General features: G+C 34.3%; 1 protein-coding gene across 7 annotated transcripts in view; it reads left to right on the forward strand.

Moving 5' to 3' along the window:
• Positions 1–17,374, forward strand: part of LINGO2 (leucine rich repeat and Ig domain containing 2) — a 476,071-nt gene that overhangs the window by 125,816 nt on the left and 332,881 nt on the right. Inside the window, exon 2 of one of the 7 annotated variants that reach the window (XM_077790468.1) lies at positions 13,085–13,123. The exons of the other annotated variants lie outside the window; for them this stretch is intronic. The gene's annotated coding sequence lies outside the window, so the exon portion shown is untranslated. The remainder of the gene's footprint in view (positions 1–13,084; positions 13,124–17,374) is intronic. 7 annotated transcript variants of the gene reach the window in all.

Below are 17,374 nucleotides of genomic sequence, written 5' to 3' on the forward strand. Positions count from 1 at the left end.
CATGGGTATATTTATCATCATAATTTAAATTGTAGGATTGTGGCTTGATTTGGAAAGTAATTTAAAGATCATCTAGTTCCAGCCCACTTAACATAGACACCTTTTGCTAGACCATATTGCTCAGAGCTCCACCCAGTCTGGCCTTGAACCTCAGGATGAGGCATCCACAACTTCTCAGGAAAACCTGTTCCATTGCCTAACCACACTAACAGCAATGAACTCCTAAATAGATACTTGATGCATGCAAGGGGATTGCATAATTTGTGCTTTTATATCAATCATATCATATAATATCATATCAATCATATCATATATCATATCATATCATATCATATCATATCATATCATATCATATCATATCATATCAATCATCATCATATCATATCATATCATATCATATCATACCATCATCATATCGTATCATGTCATCATATCATATCGTATCGTATCATATCGTATCGTATCGTATCGTATTGTATCCTATCGTATCGTAACGTATCGTATCATTATATCATCATATCAATCATATAATATCATATCATATCACCATATCGTATCATATCATCATATCATATCGTATCGTATCATATTGTATTCTATAGTATCGTATCCTATCGTATCCTATCATATCGTATTGTATCATCATATCATCATATCAATCATATCATATCATAACATATCATATCATATCATAACATATCATATCATATCATAATCATATCATATCATCATATCATATCATATCATATCATATCATATCATATCATATCATATCAATCATATCATCATATCATATCATAATCAATCATCCTTTCTTATTTGAAAAATTTCTGGGAATCTTCCAGAAACAGACATACCTTTCAGTAAAATGAAGCACAGAAAAGGAAAAGAAATGTTATGATAGATGGCATTGATTTGATGGATCTAATGAATGAAGGAAATGCAGTCAAATTGACTTTCTGAGAAGAATCTGTGCGTATGCGCTATTGATCCTGTCCCTGTTACTTCCCATTATCTGCTTGCTGCTGAGCCATAATCCACTGTAGTGCAGAATTATAGTTGATCAGCTAAGCTTTAGCCATGTGGAGGGCAATGAGTGCTGCTGTGTCAGCAGCACTTTGCTTTTTGTCCGGGTGTAGTGAGAGGTGTGCTCTGCTGTTAGTTCATGAAAACCTAGTGCAAATAGACTCACAGCAAAAGAGCAAAAAAGCTTTAAATGTATCCTGAAATATTTGTGCATATGACTAGGTTAAAGCAGCTTAAAAGACGAAAGACCTCATTGGTGAGACAGATACTGTGATTTCTAGTCACTCCTCATTTAAAAAAAAATTATGTTACAAATTAAAATATAACACTAATTATAAAAATTTATTAAAAAAACCAAGTTTTTTGGTACATTATCTTATGAAGATGGAGATATGGAGAAATATTTTGTGATTTTGTCTTGATAGTTCACTCCCTTAAAGAAAATTAATTGGTCAGTTATTCATAATAAGCAATAGTTTGTTGGGAAAGAGGTAATGTAGCAAAACAGAGCAAAACAAAACAAAACAAGAAAACAAAACAAATAAACCCAAAAACAAACAAAACCAAAATATCCCAAGAAAGATCCAACAAACTCCAAAGCAGCAAAATAAATATACATAAATTTTATCTAAGGAAAAAATATTTGCAAAGATTTCAGTTATCATCTTCAGAGGTGTTCACAGAATAGTCTCTTATTTCTGGGAGGTATTGGGAAGAGATATGAAGTGGCCATTCTCTATTCAGTAAAAATCTCTTCATTTATTTAGGCAGACCTTTTCTTTCAGTTAGTGATTTGAAAATAAATATTTATTTACATTTGAAAGGATGAGCACTTCATGGTTAACATAGTACTAAATACAGAGCACAGACAATAAGTTGTGATAGGCAGAGGGTGTCTCTGTTCTGAGGATACATTTGGCTTTGGAGAGAGTGAGCAAATACTGTTCATTCCAGCTTCCTAATCATTTTGATGGATGCTCTTGTGACTTGGATATTCTTGGCAAATGGATGTGCTAAATCCAGTCCCAGAGCACGATCATTTGGAATTACTGAAAAATGGATGACTACAAATGCACTCCAACATTAAGCAGTTAAATTTCTGTCATAATCTGCTTTCATCCATGATTTCAAATCAACTGGAATACTTTTCTTACCCTTGGACTATTTAATTAGTAATGGGGTTGGGGGGCTTTTTGCTTGTTTTCTGTGTTGTTTTACAGGAAAATTAGACTTTCTTCTGTGCAAGTCCTAGATTCTATACTCATAGGACTCATGAGCAAATGTTCAATATTTTTAGGCATGTGATTTAAATTCAAGCAACTCATAGGCCTTAAATGAATCATGTTCTTTACTTAATATGAGCCAATGGGAGGAAGCTGCTCTGTTAGACACATATATTAGCTGTGTCTTCTTTCTATGGTTTTAGGGCTAACTAAGAGTGTGTACTACATTGAGAAATAATAAATGTTAATTGTTTTGTTTACAGCACAGTAGATTTGTGAATTAGGCATAATTTATTTTAAATTATTGCATGAGGTACAAGGATGTGGACAGTAGGTAGTCTAAATAGGTTGTGCTGCTGAATCTAGATAGCAGCAATCAATTAAATGGAATAAAGAACTACAATGATTTGTTATAGCAATGTGATTAACTCATTGCTTGTAATACCTACCATTGAGAGAAAACACTGATAATACAATTACAGCAAATTAAACCAAATTATTGTGTATTTAAAGGGTTAGAAGCCTTATATGTTTTGTTAATTAGCCAGGGATTTTAAAATTAATTCACCTCTAATATGTTTTATTAAGATAGAACACTGTACTTCACAAAAAAACCTCAAAAACTGTCTTATTCTGAGTATATTTAGAAAAGTGCTAGTGGAATTCTAGGAGAATTTTGGTATGCAAAGACAACAAAATTATTTTGCAAAAGGCAAGTAATTATTAGAATTTTTTTTAATAAGCTGATACTGAGAAGCAATCAGCTCAAGATTAAAAATATACCAAATATAGTACATTCAAATAAATCAGTCTTAGAATATATTATTTAACTGTTAGGAAATGGACTGTACAATTTGCTCTGCACCTTGAAGGCAACAATGCATGACTGCAGAGATCTGCATTCAGATCTTGCATCTAGATGAGCAGTTCCTGTTCATGCGAATATCAGGAATTGCCATAAATATTTTAAAATGTGCTTCTTAGTAAGTAGTCCACTAAACAATTGCATACTCAACCAATCTGAATTAGTCCTTTCTAATTTTCTGCCTAACGAACACCATTACAAATTCTCAAGAAAATCAGGAGATCATGATGGCCTCTAGCAACTCTGTAACAACATGGAGAAATAGCTTATGTGATTCTTTCAGAAGGGTGCTGAACCTTGGAAATGAACCAGAGGGTTAATGAGGTAGGTTAGCTGTACAAATATCAGTTACAGCACTGCACTTTGAGGACAAATTAAGGCACTGCAATATGTGGTGGAAAGTGAAAGTCCAAAATAAAAGAGAGTTGAAGAACAAAAGGTGCCACAGCATGTAGAATATATAGGAAGAAGGTGATGAATTTGGGTCCCCATTGGTAAATGTAGGTAGTAAATGTGGGCTAGTAAATTTTTGGGTCATCTGCCACTAATAAGAAAGCAAATGGAGAGCTAAAAAGGGAAAAATATAAATGTCTAAGGCCTTGCATTGTGAAAATAATGCCTACAAGAGGAAGAAGTAACCATTCCAGAAGCTCTATGAAATTCAATTCCATTTCAACTTTCTTTGAGAAGAAAAGAAAGTCCCTAGCAGATAGTTTGTCTGTAGTTAGGAACAAAATGGTTAAAACATACTACTCAATTGACAGGCTCAAGACAGACTCCAGCATTATGTCAGTAGAGGGCTCACCAAAGCCAGCTGCTAATGAGAACTACTTTTGTTTCAAACATTCCCTTTCTGGTTCTAGCTGTTTTCCAGGCTACTACAATGGGAGAAGGAGGGCTGAGGGTGGGGAGGGCTAATATCCTTTCCCACCCATTCTGTTTCTGATGTCAACTCTTAATGTTCATCTGGTAGCATAGCAAGTAAACTTTAAACACTAACCCAGTAAAAAGGTTCTTTCATATTCCTATCTGCCCCTCTTCATCATGTAAAAATAAAACAGGTTAGTTTCGTCCTGTTGTGGTGAGAAGGATCAGCTTTCTCTTTGAGAAAAATGCTCCAAAGTGAGAAAGTTAAAGAAAGTACCTGGACTTCCTCACTTTGGATACTGATTGAAACCTTCTCATTTCCCTGTTCATGCAAATTAAGCCTATCCACAGGCAAATGAAAAGGGTGATCCGTATCAGAGAGCTGTCTCTGAATGCTATATCATTTTGCTTCCTCTTTGCTTCCTACTAGCTACAAAGATTTTTGAAAAAAGAGCATAATAATAAAGTGACAGAAAAAAATGATTGAGGGAAGATGCCACTAAGCAAGGGCATAAAGTTTTGCTAATATGCAGTACAACCTGTGAGTTTCCAGAATTCAGATTGATATTAGATCAGTAATTTTGTTCCTGTTTGTCTCTAAAATATTAATATTATACAAAAATAAATTCATAATTTAAATAGCTGTGTTCCTTGGCACCTATTGAAGATTTTTTCAGACCTTGTAAACAGGTAGAAATTGTAAAATCTGAATAAATATAACCAGGGAAAGTGCCAGATTGTATACATGGCATAGGGAAACCCTGGATGATTGTACAGACAGGGGAAGAAGACCAGTTGCAGAAAGTGATTGTCCCACTCTGCTCTGCATAACATATTGTCTCACCTTGAATGTTGTGTACAGTTTTGGCCACTACAATACAAGAAAGCTATAGAGCTATTTGGAGGTCTGAAGGAGGGCAACAAAGGTGCTGAAGGGCCTTGAGGAGAAGCTGTATGAGGACCAGCTGAGGTCACTTGTTCTGCTCAGTCTGGAGAAGAGGAGACTGAGGGGGGGACCTCATTGCAGACTATACATCATTAGGAGAAATAAAGGGGCAGACAATGGTCCTTTCTCTCTTTTTTTTCCAGAGCGTGGCTGGGTAATAGAACAGGCTCCCCAGGGAAGTGGCCACAGAACTCTGTTCTGATAGAATGCAAGAAGGTTTAGACAATACTCATGCACCTGGTGTGGCTCTTGAGCACATCCTGTGCAAGGATAGGAAATCAATATACTTTGTCAGTCTGTTGCATCTTAGGATATTCACTAAGTCTATCTAACTATCAAAATTCTTCTTATTTGAAAACTTAGATTGTGAAGTTTCAGCAATTCCTACATAAAACACACATGCCATCAGTAATAGCATATTTGATTTACCAAGTAAATTATGAACACAGTTTTATGGTTTCATCATCTACTCTGTTCTGCTTAATGTTTTGCTGGCTAAGATTTATGTGCCCTTAAAATATGTCATCAGCTTAGACTTGGTTAGTATTTAGATTTGGGACTTCCCATAATTAAAAAAGTAATTGTATCACCACTGCAGACATAGAGGAAATAGACAGAAAAGGATAAAAAAAACCCCAACAAACTCTTGTTTCACTAACCCCACAAAGAAGCAGTTGAAGAAACTATTCAACTTTCATTTGGAGCAGGATTTTCTCAGTATCTTAATTTGCTGGCACTGCTCAGAACTGAGATCTGCAGGGGAGGGAGTTTCCCGTCCTCCTACCCACAAGCATTTTCCATCACTGCAGTCAAAGAGGCAGCAGCATGCAGATGAACCTGGGAACAAGGCAGGCAGGAAAAAAAAGAAAAGAAAAAGAAGGCTGCTAACTTTTTTTCAAACTATGAATTCTGATTGTGTTTTTTTTCTATTTAAGTGTGTCAGATTTTATTGTTACATTAACTTGGGAATACCTTTTGCTTTTACATCTAAAAACAACTTTTAATTCTTTTTTAAGAGCTAAGTATAGTTGGTCATATTCATCTTCCAGGAATGTAATATTTTCTCAATGAGGATGACACATAACCTGAAATTGTAAGGTGACCTCTGGAAAGATGAAAGGATATGCCTCTCTATTTCCTTCAATTTTTCTTGTGCTAATTAGTGGTGAGGCTTCAGAAGATGGCAGAGATTATCTAACTAATCACAACTGTCAAAGGCTTCCCCTTTCTCTTTCATGTACTCTACCAGCTACTTTCTGACACCAAGCTCCATGCTGGTTTTTTCCCATGCAGTCATTTCAGTGCTTTTTTGATTACTCAGTGTACTGATCCATCTTGCTAAACTGTCAGGAAGTTAACCTGACAAGAAAGAAAATAGTTTTATTTGATGAGTCCATTTGGCTTACCTGAGAGCGGGGGAAGTGCCAGAGCTGATCCATGAGGCATGACAAGGGTCTAGGATGTACCTGTGAGAGTCAGTGAACAATTAAACCAATTCACTTATAGCAGGAAAATTTCACTCGCATGGTTTCCTTCGGTTTTTCTTTCTGTCCAGTAAATTACATAACATGTTTCTACCTATCTCTTTTGGCTGATTTCTAGAGCAGAACTGGTGACAATGTATAGTGGAAACAGCAGCACATATTTAATTCTTTGTGAGACACAAATTTAATCTTTAAATCAGGCAGATCACCTCTTAGAATAACAAAATGAAAAAGAATCAATATAAGGTTACATATACATAGAAGAACAATGACAGATTTTTTTTCTAACTTTTAACATAATACAGAAAAGTTGTCTACTTATCTTGCTATGTATTAATTAATTATTAGTATTTTGTATGGAATAGCTTTATTCTCAATATAAATCAATTTTAGCTGCAAGGACCACTTGCTGTTAGGTACTTCCTTGCCAGGAATCTGTACTATAGTGTGATACAGTATCATCAGATTGCAGGGCAAGGACTTTTTGTTTTGACATGTTTCTCCTATTATTCAGTGGTGTTTATGCTAAGATTTTTCTGGCTGTATAAGTGGCATTTGACGCTGTGTGTGCATGGATTAATGAGAGATGGAGAAAGAGGGGAAAAAGATGGAGAAGGAAGAGGAAACGGAGTGTTCAGAAGAGACAGAGGGAGAGAAACGTTACATCCACGCAACAGCTAAAAAGCAGCAGGGCTCCCAAACTCTCTGTGCTAATTGTTTTGCTACATGGCTTGGCCATATGGAAATTGAACATGATAATTTACCATAACCTGATAGAGTTTAATTTTTTATTTGGAAAGGAAACTGCAAGTTTGGAGCTACCTAAGACCTGAATGTTTTATAATGCTGTACGCTGAGAAGGTGAGAAGAAATTTAAATATCAAAAATGCACAAACAACCCTGCCTTTACCAGCCAAGACTGACATGTTTTTAGTTCTGTGGAGAGAGAATATTCAACTGCTGCTTTTAATGAGTCCTGAGATATTTGCTGCAAACCTGGGTATCAGATCAAGTGCTGACTAAATGAGTACTGAGCATTAAAAAGCTGCTGATTAAAGGCCTTTTTACTCATACTAGGTTGGTATAAATTAATGTCTTCCAATACTCCTTTTCTCTAGCAGCAGTATACAAAATGTAAGTAGCTAATTCTAGCTTTGTGTCTGGACTGTAAAGAAGTAGCCCTACACTGCCAGCCTCTTAAAAAATGTATGAATACAAGCACAAGACCAAAGAAAATCATGGTATCTTCCCTCACTATCAACTTTCAGAGAAAGGACATTCTAACCTGCTATCATTTAGTCACTCATATTTCTAGTTTTGATGTTGAAGATTTTAAAAGTGAAATAAAGAACTTTTGTCTCTCATTGTCCATGTGACTGTGGTATGATATAGTAAGAGATAGAGATTATACTGTTAGGAAGAACCAAGTACATAAATTGTTAGAACAAAATTATAAGGTAATTAGGTTTTTTTATTATTTTTGTAGTATTTACTACATGACTACATGACCTTGTACCTTACATGCATACTACATGACCCTGTACCTCAAACCATTGGCATAAGGATTGCTTGTATATTGACATAGTATTGGTTTAGTAGTATAATTCACATATTGTATAAGGAAATTAGTACGGCATCAACTGAAAACTATTCATCAGCATTCCCTTAATAATATATGTAGAGCAACCTTAAAAAACAGTAAAAGGCATAGTAAAATTAAAACAAAAAAAAATGTTTTTGTACACAAAAGTAGCTGTTGCTAGTGGAAATGTCCTCTCAGTGTAGGGTTAATGGTTTATGAAATTAGTGGTTTTTCTTTTCAATTTTTATGGGTAGAAGAATGAATTTTGCCTACCAAGATGTAGACATCCATTTAGGATTTGATCCAGCCCAGTTGTTGTCATAGAGTTGTGCTGGATAACACACAACTGTGACAATTTTTTTCAGTGATCAGACAGGATGGATGAGTTGGTACATGTCATTGCTTCTCCAATCTCATATCACCTGTGAAGAACACAATAGTAAGTGTATATAAGTAAAAAGAGATGAGGAAAGAACATGGGAGCAGGTAGAAATATCACACCTTATTCACACCCTGACACACAGGCTCAGAGATGGAGGGTGAACAGTCTGCCTATTTTGGAGCTGACAGAGCTCATATTCTTGTCTTTGAAAGAAATGCCACAAAGCACTGTCAGCTGTCTTTCTTCTTCTAATCACTTCCCAAACTCATATCAGACTTGAAGTCCCAGGGGAATTTTTTATTATCTTTTCACTTATTTTTTCTGCAGGCTTCATCTTGTCTACTCCTTCATGGACTTTTGCCATTTGCCTCAACTATGTCCCAGGGAAAGCACTGAGTATACTTTAATGTGCCAATGAATAATCATATTAAAATATCTGTTATGCTGCTAGATTGCTGTAAAAAAAATCAGATTGACATCATATTTTCAGTGTTGTTCATTTCCAGTAAGCTGGTTCTGTTTTGAGAATTGTGTCATTAGTGATAGTTTGACAAAATTTATGGAAATTTTTATAGGCAGATAATTTTTATAGATAGATAATATAAACAGATAATTTTAATAGTTATAACAGGATTACTTTTATTTTGGTTTTAGGAAGCAATAGATTTCATTAAAGGAAGCAGAAATTTTCTATACAGCTAGCATAGATCTCAATTAGAGATTGTTCAACTATAAACAAGAAAAGTGTGAAGTGTTTGTTTGTTTTTTTTTTTACTTGATGGAAAAAATGTTGGAAACATTGGAAACAGCAGGATTCAGCCTCAAAACTGCATTGTGCATTGGTATATCAGTTACATAAGTCCTTCCCTAACTTCTATTTCCATCTTCTTTCCCTTGTTGGCTTATATGAGACCCAACATAAAACAGAAATGTTACTGACTTTGCTGCAGTAATAAAGGTCTGACTAAGAACCCCTTGATACTGATTTTATTTAACTAAGAGTGGCTGAGATAGCTCATCCTCATCTCTCACTCTGCTTAGGATAAGAAAATTTAGTCCCAGCTCTCTGAGGAAGGACTGAAATGCATACATTTCTGTTATAGGTTTCCCAAATGCAAGAGGAGAAATTAAAGGAAATTTCTTATTTCATGGTCTTCTACACAAATCCTGTGATAACTTCTTTGCTAATTTATATTTATATGTTCATTTAGGAGGATTATTGTTATATCAACACTAACACAAGGAAAAATTCTTCTTAGCCTCCTGCATTTATTTCACTTTTCCCCATGCAGTGCCATGTATATTCAAAAGACAAATAATTTGTCTATGAATTTTTAATAGTTCTTTTAAACAACTGGAAGTTTGGTAGTGATTTACTAAAATATGAATATTGATCTAATATTGATATCCAACTGAGATGGACAAAAACTCTCTAACAGTTTAAAGTTAGAAAATGTATGTTTATTGCAATGTCCAGGCAGTATGTGGGATAATTCCCTAATGTGCACTGCAAAAAGCCTTTTTATTTACAGAAGTTTTGAATACACAAAATATGAATGCATATTCATATCCTGTCACTTCCTCTGCTCTGCTCTATATGCTAATTGGCAAAAAGGCTATTAAACATGTGTAGTTTTGTTCTCTGAAATGAGTTGGAGGTCCATTTTGGGGAGGGATCTCCAAAATGAAGAAGGAATGTAAGTTGTCCTCATTTTGATCTTTCTACCTTTTCCATACATACCTGACAAATGAATCCTTGATAGAACCTGTGTTCAATGGGCCATTCAAGTGTGGGAAGTCTGCAACTGTTTTTGTGCCCCTGAGATCTGTTTATCACATTCTGTTTTTCATGATAAACATAGCTACCCTAACATAAAGTTGATAAGCAATGAGTTAATAGATCCTGGATATCTTTTCTAAAATCTGGGTACTGTTAACTATGAACAAAGCCTATTTATCTACTTCTGCTAACTCAGCAATATCTAATTTAATTATCATCTTAACTTTCCCAGAATTCTTAATTCTTCAAAATTAATGGCTCTGTAAAGTAGCAATATCCAAATCCAGGAATACTGTTGGTTATTTATTTCCAAGTTTAAATGTTTAATTCTAACATATTGGAAAGCATTCTCATTTGCATATCATTATTTTGGTCAATAGTGGCCATTACTGTGATAGCCAGCAAAGTCTCCACTGAAGGTTACTATGTAGATAAATGAAAGTGTAAGAACTTTATGATCAGTTTCTGCATTTTTAAAAATTCATGTACTTATGGAATCTTACTAAAACAACAGACAAGTAGTTCTTCCAAAATGGCAGGTGAGATATAGTCCTTTCAGGCTGAAGCCTCCAGTTGCATAGATGTATATCAGATGTACTGCACCAAAAGTAACATCTGGTTGGTTTTGGTAGGGGATTTTTTTGGATAACCATAACAGAAGTATTTGTTTAGTAAGGAAAGAGCTTTGCTTCAGTCCTGTATAACTGGGTAACTAATAATTCTTGCCTGAATTCATTTTTCTCTGTTTAATAAAGGCAATGAAGAAGTGGCACAAATTAGTGCCATGGTATTTGTAGGGTAATATACCTGGTATTTAAAAGAATGGAATCAAAGGAAGCATTGCACTCTGGTCTTGGCTTCCTATTTGATTCCTATTTGATCCTATTATAACTTTTCTAACAATCCAAATTGGAAAAAAAGAAAAAACAAAACAAACAACAACAACAACAAAAAAAACCCAAAATAACAAAAAACCCTACCAAACCAAAACAATAAAATTTTAGTACACTTAGCCCTAAATTATATTTTTAGGGTCCATCTTACAGTAACTTTTCATTGCTTTACCTGATTATCATGTAATCTAGCCATGTCATTGTTTGCCAATTAAATGCTTTATGGCTAGAGGATGAATGCAAGTAAAATTCCAACAATATTTCCATTCTATTTCCTCATTAACATTGGAAATTTTTTTTATATTTAATATAATTTCCCATGTTCAGGCAGAGTGTTTTTCTATTTTTATTATGGTCAGTATTGCACATGGGAATGCAGTGTAATAAAATTAGAGCAACAACTAGAATAACAGATATGTAATATGTATACCTCAGTGATTAATTTTATTCCGCAGCCAAGGTCTACTTCCTTTTACTTGCCATTTGGGGTAATTTTCATCTAGCATTAAAGGCAATTGTTTATCCATAATAACATCTGTAAATCTAGTTATGAACACACTGCAGAATCTTTAATGAGTCTGTAATACTCCTTTGTAGCAAACTTTTGCTTGTGAAAATGGCTAACTTTTTTACAGCCCAAGCTAGACAGCTAGCAATATATTCAATAATAAGTACTGTAATGTTAGGGCTTATCTTTCCAAATGATGTAGCATCTTACCTGACAAGAAGGAATGTATTCTGCTGTCCTTAGAACACATTCAGAGATACTTTTTTTTTTTTTTTGTCAAGGTACTGAAGGATCAGAATTAACCCAGATCTGGACTGATATAGCTTGGTTTGCAATCTTGAAAGAGGATTTCTAGCTGTCTATACATATGGTATTTGTCTAGGTATTTTAAGGTTATCTGTGTTTTAGTGAATTTGTAATCCTAATTTTAGCCTCTGCATTCCCTTCAGTAGTTCTCCCCTCTGTTCCTCTTTTTAGTTAATTTAGATAGACTTACCAGACTATTCAGAATTTAAGAAGCAGGAACTGTGTCTACTCTCAGGTTATTCTTCTCCTTTGTTTGATAAATGTTTTCTGTTATGGTTCAATACAGTATGTGCTGCAGTTTTTTAATTTTAGCAGTTTGTATTTGCTGAAGATGCTTGGTTTGCCCTTCCAAATATTCCCCTGATTCCACCTGTTTTATTGACTTTCATTAATTTTTTGCATAATTCTGTGATCAACCATGTGGCCATCATTAACACTGATTGGACATGTAGTTGAATCCAAATTTTTTTAAATTTTAAGAGCGGAAAACTCGATTTAGGCTTTTTCAATTAACTTGACAGATGTATAGATGGCACTAGATGGATAGATTCAAATTTTAAAACATAGATATATTCTCATTATTTCTGGAAGTTTGCCGATGATGAAGTTTTTTCACATAAACAGAGATCTAATTATTCTCAATTTGATGTAGGGACATTTGCATCTGAGATTTTAGTTTTAAAAAGGTACATGAAACAAACAGAAGAAACATGAAGTGACTCATTATTAGAAGTACAGCAGTTTGACAAAGTCCATTATTAATAATAATTCCTATTAGAAAGGGGAATTGAGGTCTACTTGTTTTCCTTTGTCATTTTTATTTGTAAAAATATATAGATATATGTATATATTTATAAAACTCTGGCGGTCTAAGTATACGTAGTTGAAAGTGTGCAGCAAGCTGGATGACAGATTTTCACGTTTTCATTATTACTAGATTGCTTTATTCCTGTTATATGAAGAGTAATATATCTCCTTATGCTTTTCCCAGGTCACTTAGAACATCTTTTGGTTAAAATAGTTAAACCCTTCTTCACCTTCTTGCCAATATATAATATTTGGGTCTAGCATAAAATCCCATTTTTTTATTCAGAATCCTTGTCATTTACAGCATTCTTTTTTCGAGAGAGGGAAACTTATCAGGAAGCATCATTAACTGTCCTGTCCTGTATATTTGATTTCTGTGTTTAGGCAACCAAATAGCTTGTTCTTTTTGCTGCAGGTGTGCAGAGGAACACATGCTTTCAATGGCCTTTGAACAGTAAGTAATAATTTTTGCAGTTTTATTAATTGGTTGTTTCATTCAGCATACAATTCTTAGACTGACTTTTTTTTCACGGACAATGTGAGAAAAAGTAAAGGGAGCTTTGATGATAGAAGGTTGCGGTTGATAGCCATAGTTTATTTTTTTAAAATGCCACACTACACAACTAGAAATTTTTGACATTTGCTGCAATTCATTACAGGGAATGGGTTATATAGCTAAAAGAGTTGGACAAAATGGGGTTATATCCAAAGTTAGGAGTGGAACAAAAAGAATTAAAGATCTGAATCTTCTAAAAAAATCCTGTGATGGGTTAGTAAAGTTACCCTTTTTTTTCCAGTACATAGTTTTATGGGATAGACAGCAAAATGTTGTTGTCTGCTTAGTATGTTAACATGATACCCTTTCAGAATTTCTTGGTGCAGCCACTGATAAACTTTTAGCATTTGGCTCATGCTAATACATCCAGACACATGACATGTTTCTGCAACCAAAACAGTGCATCATGTACAGTAAAAGGAAATGATTGTCTAAAAAGGTGACCAAAATATCCTCTGCAGCTGTAGGACAATCATAAGCTTATTCTGTTCAGAAATGAAAGATTTCTTACTTCAAATTCAATACTCTTTAATGTTTTGGACCAAGACAAGGATTAGCAGCCAAGTGATGAGAAGAGCTCTGTTTGGACATGCTACTAGAAATTTTTTTGAAGACGGTCAAGTTTAATTTACTGAAATATAATACTGGAAGTGAAGTTGTGCCTTTCTTACATGCTATCAGTGATCATAAACTAGAGATTACAAAAACAGGTATAGATAAAGGCAAACAAATATTTCAGTCTTGATGAGCATAAAAAAATCTAGTTATATTTTAAAACAAAATAACAAAGAAATATTGGTTTTCTCATGCCTAAAAAGCTCAGTAAGGTACTTTGCCCTAGCTTATGCCTTATAAATGAATGATAAGAGGAAAGACAGCAAAACAGGAATCCATATTACTGATTCTCTCTAGGAAGCTGATTGAGGGTATCAAGAATTAGCATATTTTATTGCTAAAGATAGATGTCCAGCTCACTCATCTGCATCAAGCTTTTGATTAATGGGGTGTTTCACCTTCTACTTGTGATGGTTTTAATATTATTCTTGCAGAATAACTCCTTAACAAGAAGAACCTGGGCCCTGTGCTTCCTTGCAGAGTAGTCCAAACTTTAGCTTTCTAAAGCTAAAGTTTTAAAGTTTTTAAAGTTTTGAAGTTTTTTAGCTTTAGCTTTCTAAAGCTAAAGTTTTCTTTAGCTTCCTAAAGTGGTGGAGTTTTTTTTTTTCGTTGTTTTTAGAGTTAAAATAGAACAAAAATAGAGTTTGTTCATGTAAGCCATAATATGTACTCTGTTTATAGCACATCTGTATACCTGTCTTTGGGAACAAGAAAAACCTTTTGCACTAAGGTACACCTCATTCCCATAGTCAGTCAGAAAAAGCAGAATGAAATCAAACTACAATGTGATTTTTATAATTTCTTAAAAAAGAAAGTGTAACTGTGCATATAAGGAACTAGTTGAACAGATGATCTGGGTGAAGTAATTTCATCAATCAAGTAAGGTACAGCTAATTTGGGTTAAGACAATGTGATTGATGGATGAGTCTGAGGTCTCTTTGGATTGTACTTTTCTCTGAGTCATCCCAAATTAAGAAAAAATATATTCTCCCTTTCAGAAGGATATTCTCAAATGAAGAAATACTGGAATAACCCAGGAGATGTAAGAAAGTATTTTAAGTGGAGAATTTATTCTGTCATCTCTTAAATTGCAGTAAAGAATTGTAGTCTTTATGTTTTTTATGTACTAAAATTGTGATTCTGCTTATCTGTACATAGCTATAACCGGTAGAGTATTATAAATGGAGAAATCTTTCAAATCTAGTCAGTGAAGTTTAGATTGTCTCAGTTTTTTCTCTTTCTTGAAATTATGCAAATGAAGCATTTACTTTAGAAAACACCTTTAGTACTATTGGCAAAACTTGTAAACACGAGGATTAAATTAATAATAGAAATAAATACAAAATAATCATTGTTTGAAACAATAGTAATAATACTATCAAGAAACAAGACAATCCCTTAAATTATTTAACACTAATCTTATTTTGTGCAATGAACTAGAGAGTATTTTGTGTAATGAAGATGTCAAGATAGTATTTATGTATACTGAGAGGTCTCAGTAGAATTCTCCAATGTCTTCATTTTCTAAAATTCCATGCAGATTGAATTTTCTTAGTAACTGTCCTTTGTGCGCAATATATACCAATTCAGATCAAGACTGGGTAAGATCTGCCTTTCTATCCAGCATTCTGGTGATTACAAAGACTTTTTATTAGACCAGCATGAGAAGAAAAAAAGAGTTGGGCTTTTAGGTTTCCTGGTGGCTTCAGAGCCACATACAGCTGCAATTTTTTCTGCCAAAAAAATTACCATGTAAATATAAATGTAAGCCTTTTAATGATTTGATGAGACATAATATGAGTGTTTTCTGCATATTTTAAGTGGAAGAAGAGATAATCTGGAGATATAGAAACTAGACTCACTGAATTTTGGTTGGTTTTTTGTCATTAGGAATTTCCTCGGCATTCCAGTTATTTATAAAAATTTTCTCTGCAAAAGTGAACACAGTTACCCAGTCTCATAGTATCAACTCTGTTCAGTGGAGAGATGCCAGACATTGGAGATTGTCACTGGATCACAGAGAGGCTTGTCTTTCCAGGACAGATTAGCTGTACTATTTCCAGTGACAGCTCAGCCATTTGGGCAATTTTAAATTGAGAAAGAATTGACAATAATAGAAGTCTTCTTCTCTTGGATCCATCATCTATTTACTTGTTCCCAAGCATCACAAATTTCAGGATATTATGGTGAAAACCAGCAACACACAATGATGTCACTTATAGCTGGGACTGTCTCTGTACCTCACTTTACAAATAGCCCTTAGGAACCATGCAATTGCATGGAGTTAATCTGCTGGGCAATCCAAATTCTACATGGCTTGCATGAACTGGAACAACTAAGTCCAGATGGATCTTAGCTTTTAAAAATAACCAAGGTTTAATTGGTTGAACGTAAGCTGATTCAGGCTTGTCTGCATTTTTGTGGAGACACTGAATGTACTTACACCAAAAATCAGTGTGGTCTCTAGGACCCTGGTTAATCTGTGGTTTCAGTTGCCTCCATATAATCCTAGTTAACAGAGTTGTCTGTAGTGTATCAGAAGCACTGACACTGAAGAACCATAGGGTCTTCACGTGAAGAGACCAGAAGAAACCAAAATATAAATTCACCCTTTGAGTACTAAATATCTCCTGTACTGTTCTGTTCAAGAGGTGCACCATGGACCTTAAAAAAGAGTACAGAGAAGGGAAAAAAATATGGAACATCTTTTGTATGAAGAGATAGTTATTCATTAACCTGAAAAAAAAAGTCAGTGAGATATGATCTTGATGTCCTGTAAATCTGAATGGTATAAAGGCTAGGAGAGTATTATTATTCTCTGTGCCCCATAACACAAAACCACAAAAACATAAGAGAGCTAGATACAGTTTTCAGAATGAATTAAAGGTTCTTGTGTATGTATTACATACCCTATTGTGACATAAGTACTGGCATTATGTTAAAAAAAAAAAATCATAGTCATCGTGTCAGTACTGACAGACAAAACTGCTGCTGTTTCAAAGAAATTCTTATACCCTTAGAAGATTCCCAAAGTTCACATATTCATATTATGTCCATGGAGTGGAAATAATGAATATCCTCTGTTTGTCTTCCTTCTTGCCCCAAGTTATATGCTGAGCTGATTTTTAAATTTCCAGTTAATGTCAAATGTAACTCTAAAATATGATGAGCACTGGGAAACAGAGCTCTTACAGTGAGATTTCATTTATAATTTTATTCCTGTACTGCTGAACTGCTTTAGTGCTTCCTGATTCAATATGACAAGTGCTAGTTGTCTGACAGTCCTCCCAGAAAACATCTCCCACCTCAATCAACAATTCTCGGGTATTTGATAGGAATGTCTTGGTGTATCTACCTACCTTCTAGATAAGAATCTTATCTATTTTATCTAGATAGATAAGAATTGGTTTAGAATACAAAAAAAAATTATATAGATTGTCATAGTAGTCCATGTGACTTAGTTTTCTGGATTGTATGCAGTCAGTATCTCATAAGAACAGATTGACACTTCAGAGGTGTAGTGTTTTCACCTGG

Source organism: Lonchura striata, chromosome Z, assembly GCF_046129695.1.
Source record: "Lonchura striata isolate bLonStr1 chromosome Z, bLonStr1.mat, whole genome shotgun sequence".
Taxonomy (NCBI): domain Eukaryota; kingdom Metazoa; phylum Chordata; class Aves; order Passeriformes; family Estrildidae; genus Lonchura; species Lonchura striata.